Raw genomic sequence first — 6661 nt, 5'->3', positions numbered from 1 at the left:
AAGAATGTTATGTTAAGTGAGAAACTCAATATGACATGATTAGAACATAATTAACATTAAATAAGTAATTAGGACCTTAAAATTTGTAACAGAATCGACTAGTTACACATTAAATTCGGATATCGGGTACCCATCGGGTACCTGTCAGATATATACAACAAGTACTGTAATCTTATCGGTTTTAATCGGGTAATACCCGTCGGGTAGTAAATTCATGACAACCATTTCACTTCCACCACCACCATCACTAACACCACCACCATACACCTATACCACCACCGTACCTTTACCCCCACCACCATACCTCCATAACTACCATCGATATATCTTATCGACCACCACCACCACTATATCACCACCACCATCCCACCACTATATCACCACCACCACTATATCGCCAACACCACCATACATCTATCACCGCCACCATCATCATACCTCTACCACCACCATCTCCATACCTCCACCACCATCACTGCCACCATAATCCACCACCGCCACCATCACACCTCCACCACCACCGCCACCATCATACGTCCACCAGCACTGCCACAATCATACAGCTACAACCACCAAACTCCATAACTATACCTTCAAGGTACTGGCACTACCACCACCACCACCACCATCAATATGATCACCACCACTTTTTACACAAGAGTAATCGTGAAAATCATAAGTATATTCAATTAAAATCAAGTATCTCTATGAGTAAAAGAAAAATAAAAAAATAAATTGGATTACCAAACTAATTTTTTGACCTTTTTTTACTTATAGGTAATATTTTTACCAAATATACTTTTGATCATTTTTTATTTTTTAAAGAAAAAATACTTCTATTACAAGTACAAGTTCTTATACTTTTGGTTGCCAGACGACACCTTAAAGAAATTGGATGAAGGTTTGAGTAGATTGGGATTTCAGATTTTGTCCGGTTCAAGCTACTCTAAAAATTAAAAAGAAAACTCATAGAAAGATAATGAAAGCAAAAGAGATGATTGATGTTTGCGATTTCAACATATTGGTAATAAGGGTTCCAAGACTTGCGATTTCAGTTGGAGAGATGTTGCGATTGAGAATAAGGGTTCCAATAGTTGTCCATGTTTTAAGTTCGAGATCGAGATGTTGCGGTTTCAATCACCGTTAAGCTTGAAGTTGTGAGAGAGAGAGAGAGAGAGAGAGAGAGAGAGACTAGAGAGGGACCACAGAGAGAGAAAATTCAAGATGAACAGATGAACAGATGTTGTTGTGAGAGTGATAGTGAGAACGAGAGACGAGTGGGATAGACGAGAGACGAGTGGGATAGACGAGAGAAGAGAAAACACAAAAAATAAGAGGTTGGAAAACGAATGTCTCGTGTTTTAGGTGGGAACTTTTTAGACTTTTTCCACACCTGTTTTTTACCAAGGGAAATAGATTTTTACACCTTTTTAGTCCAACCAAATAGTGAAAAGTAATTTTGTTATGAAAATCGATTTTCCCAACTGATTTTCTAACATATCAAAGAGACCCTAAACCAAAACTAGAATTGAAGCAAATTAAAAACATCAGAGAGTTGAGAGAGAAAGAGAAGTAATAAATATAGTTTTGATATTTAAAGGATATATAATAAATATAGTTTTGATATTTAAAGGATATATAATAAATGTAACAAACAGACAAGGTAAGAACTAATTAATAATATGAAGAAAATCTTCCCACTTCAAGAGAGAAGTGGTGAGAAACCCTTTTGCTTTCTCTTAAATTCATGAGGGGAGGAAGGGTCCATCTTTGTTTTAGGGCTTTCGGTATAAGAAGAGCACTATTTAGTAAAGGCAGTGCGTTAGAAAAGTCAATTTATGTATATGATCTTCCTTTACCAAATTAGTTTAAGGAGGGGGTTATAAGGATCATTTAATAAATAGTGCTAAAGTGGAAGGAATTGGATAAAAATTAATAATAAATCTAATATTTTATTCACTTGTAGTTTCTCTCACATAAACAACCAAAACCCTAATGTCGTCACTACTACCAACATCACCATTAGTATTAAAAAACTTGCAAAGTTTACCATCACTATGATCTTAGTTTCGAGCTTTTAATGATGCCTCAAGATCTCATTGATGAGGAACCACCGTTAATGAAAAAGGAGGCAACCTAAATCAAGAAAGAAGATTCCTTTGACTTAAACGTAGACATCGACTTAAACGAAACCATCGACTTAAGCGAGGAAATCGACTTAAACGAAGATATTTATAATGAAGATAATATGTCTCAGGTAAAGAAAAAGTATAAATTTGGTCCAACAAGAGGATACTAACTTCTCTCCCGAAGGATTTTGGTCGAACAGGAGGATACTCTCTTATCTCTTTTGGTCCAAAATAGTTTGATGGGAGGGACAAAAGTATAAGTTTGAGATATTTTTAAAAAAAATGTTTATCCCTCCCTATTCTGGAAAGAGTGATCTCCCTATCTAATGCACTGACTTTGCTAAAAAATGTTCTTCCTATACCAAAACCCTTATTTTAGGGGCCTATATATTTTAAATCTTCACCAGAAATATTATATACATGCACATGCATGTATAATAAGGGTGTTTTTAAAATGAAAATGGCTTTTCTCCTATTTACTCAGTGTGGTATGGGGTGATAAAATCTGTACCCCAAGTCCATAGTCGTATTTTAGCTTTAATCACTCAACTCTAAAAATAAATCTTGTATAAAGGAATGGAGTCTCCCAACACACTCCTAAGTTAAAGTTGACACTGATGGACCATTTACCCACATTATTATGAGGAAGGAAAATCTATAGACACGAGTATTAGTCATATCCAACGTACATACTATCTGACACTCATCTTTTGTCATTTTTTTCACCCATGTATATATATCTATGTAATAAAATAAAAGGAAAAATGATGACTGGAACAAACATCATTTTTTAAGGCCAGCGCTTTGGGGAAAGCTAAATAGTTTTCGGGGTGTGAAGACTTGGTCAAAAATTGGTCAATTTTGTTTGACAATTTTATTTAGGGGGAAAGCAAAATAGCTTCTCCACCTCAGCTCTCTCTCTCCACCTCACTTCTCTCCCTCCACCTCATCTTCTCTCTCCACCTCATCTTCTCTCTCCACCTCATCTTCTCTCTCTCTTCTTCGACAGGTCGCCGGCCGGAAAATTTTCCGGCCGGCGACCATGAAAAAAAAAAAATTCTCTCACATCTCTCTCTCTCTAAACTCCGGCGAAGGGGGTTTCCCTTCGCCGGAGTTCCAGTCTGTTGAAGAACAGACCAGATCTGGCCTGTTGAAGAACAGACCGGAACTGGTCTGTTCTTCAACAACAGATCCGGTCTGTTGAAGAACAGACCGGAACTCCGGCGAAGGGAAACCCCCTTCGCCGGAGTTTAGAGAGAGAGAGAGATGTGAGAGAAAAAAAAAAATTCATGGTCGCCGGCCGGAAAAATTTCCGGCCGGCGACCTATCGGAGAAGAGAGAGAGAAGATGAGGTGGAGGGAGGTGAGGTGAGGTGGAGGGAGGTGAGGGGGAGAGTTTTTTATTTTGAACCATATTCCCCATAAAATATGTTTCCCCGGAAACTTTTCAAAATTTTGCATATTCCCTTTAAAATTTCAAACCTCGGAAACTATTTAGCTTTCCCCAAAGCGCTGGCCTTTTTTAATATAAGATATTGTGTGAAAGCACTTCTTAAAATTTAAATTACAGTCTTTCTTAGAAATAAAATAACCTATTTGAAGAAAAACATAACCGTGTTGTCTTAGAAATAAAACAACTAATTTAAGAAAATAGGAAATAAAAGATATTATAACGGTTAAAAATAATTTTAAAAATCTCTATCTCTCTCAATAAACACTTATTTAAAAACAAAACAATAACTCGGATACCAAAAAATTTGGGTATCCACAATATATCAATAACAAATATGAAAAGTTGTCAAATTTGATTGATAAAATTGTCGTGCCCTAGGTGATGTAGTCGCAGCGGAATTAAAGAAGAACAAGAAAATAAACGAAGAACGGTAAAGAAAAAGGTAAATAAACTAAAACTTAATTAACTTCAATGGTTTTTCTCTTCAATGTCAATATCAAAATAGACTAGACCTCCTTTTATAGGATAATAGACTTTCCTAGATAGACTCAAACTAGGATTCCTAAATATTAAAGATACTTAAAACATAGAAACTCCTAAACAATAGAAATACTAACATAAGGTAATTTCCTAATCCTAAACTAACTAGGATCACTAACGTAGCCGACTAGGGCAAGGGCGCGTGGGTTTGCGGCCTTGACCCGTATGCGCCTGCATCACTAGGGCACGGGATATACCCTAGTATATTTAAAAATAGAAGATTTAAAACATACGAGAAAACCCAACAACTTCTGAAAAACTCGCAACGAAAAAAAGATTTGCTTAACTTTTTTATTCAATTTCCTTCTTTTTATTCATATCAAAATTTCAGACGGGTGCATGCAAAATGCGTTTGAAGGTTGGGGTTCGAGTCTTGGTGGAAGCAGTTTTCCGTCAAGACTTATCCCATGTAATTTAGGCAATATATAAGTAAATAATATAATAAATCTGTCAGGCTTTAAGCCTCATTCATGTTGTCGAGCTTTAGGCCTCTTTCGTTATGGTTTAATTTAGGCGGTTATCGTGTGTTGACGGTGAAAAAGTATACGAGTCGGAAGAAGGTCGGAAGCGTGAACGTCTTCTGGAATTCCAAACGTCGAGATCTTGATTGGTGGGCACCAGCAACATGTGGAAGAAACCTGCAAAAGAAGGTAAACAGACACGAGCAAACTCGTGAAGGCTCGGGGGACACCGGGATGGTGCTTGCGAATGGTCCTTCGACAGTCAAGTCAGCAAAGTATAATAAAGGATAATAAACAGAATGCTGGAGATGTCACCGTTGACGCGTAGTCGGGGAATGGCTAGGCTCTAGAATGGCCGGAGGTCGAGTCTACGGAAGTGAAATGATCAGAAGTGTGATAGTAGATGTTACCAGAAGCGTCGAGAAACTTTGGTCTCCTTGAGGATTTTTGGAAGCGTCGAGCAAGAAGATTGTTTTCACACCTCTGAGGACGTCTACTAACGCCAACGACTAGAACAAGATGAACGTGTAAAGTAAAGGAGATAAAACCTCTAAGGACCAGGTAACTCGTATTCCAACGTCTCAAGAACAATCGAAGAACAGAGAGCGAATGGAGAAGAAGAAGTGGGAGTTGCTTTGCTCTGCTTTCGATTGTCTGAGAAATGGAAGTGCTCCTCTTTATATAGTCATGAGGAGTGATCCGTTGGGAGGAGTAAAGACTGACCGTTACGGAGTAAATGCATGGCGTGATACTTGGGGTAGTGTGACGTGTACACTGGCTGTACATGCACAAGGGTTGTGCATGTTATCTGGTAATTACTCTGAGCGTGCATGTGCATGATCTCGTATTTATGTGAGACGTGACCATGATATAAATGTCATCAACGGGGAGAATATTTGTCTATGGAGTTACGTTGACCAAGTCTGAGATCTTTGTCATTATGGGTATATCTGACATGTAGAGGATTTCTTCATTAAGTGATCTGTTCCACGTGGTGCGTGGGGATCCAGACGTGTCGAGCACTAGACGTGTCGAGCACTAGACGTGTCGAGATTTAAACGCGTGGAATTTTGTGCACATGAAAACTCTTTGCACGTGTTTGGGCTTGACGTGAGTCTTAAGGGCCTAGTCGACGAGGGCCTGTTAAGAGACTTCTAGGTTGGGCCCGATAGTGTCGCGTTGGGCTTGACGTCTTAATGGACACTATAGCGATGGGCTTTGGTGTAATTTTTTATCAACACATCGTGCTCATCACATCTTCATGATGTATCAATGTCTTGTAGCGACTAACATAGATCGTAGTCGATTTCTCAAAAAAAATATTGGGGTTTTTGCATTTTCTTTTTCCATTACTTGTTTGGTCCAAACTCTCCACTTCGAATATTTTCTTTCTTTAAAATTCGTTCATTATATTTTGTCCATGGTTAGTTTTCTCGAACTTGTATTATTGTTCTTCTTCTTTGTTAGATTTTCTTTTGTCATCATTGAGGTGGAAAGGGTGACTGAAAATTTGAAGCTATGATAGAAAATATATCAGTCTTTTGAATTAGGGTTGTCTGCATGAACTGGGGGTGCCTGCATTGGGAATGGCATAGTATGTATGTGTGGACTAATTCCCATGAATGGACTGGGGGTGCCTACATTGGGAACGGCAACTTCTACACCAAGGTCATGAAGAAGTTGTAGGAGTTGTGGACTTAAAACTATCAAGTCCACAATTATGTGGATAAAAGACTTCCATAATTGTATGTGTGGACTAATTTCCATGAATGGACTTTATGACCATTTTCTTAAGAAATATCTTTTATTCTCTCTCTCTCTCGCTTTTAAATAAGAAAAGAAATGAAATTTAGGGAGATAAAGAAAAGGGTTATTTTCCTAATGGCCCCCAACTTTATGACCAGCTTCCTGCCTGGGCCCCTACTTTACGAGAAATACCCATATGGCTCCCTTCCGTTATAACACCGTCACTCTCTCTCCTCCATCATGTGTTTCTCTCTCTACCAAGTCATGCCACATCATCTGTTACGCCACCTTATCACCTTCTCCGGCGAGAGTCGCCGGCCGGCGACTTCAAAC

The sequence above is a fragment of the Eschscholzia californica genome, unplaced genomic scaffold, assembly GCF_041429995.1.
Source record: "Eschscholzia californica isolate CP2 unplaced genomic scaffold, dmEscCali1.0.p SCAF_4, whole genome shotgun sequence".
Lineage (NCBI taxonomy): Eukaryota > Viridiplantae > Streptophyta > Magnoliopsida > Ranunculales > Papaveraceae > Eschscholzia > Eschscholzia californica.
Note: the sequence above shows the minus strand (reverse complement) of the source record.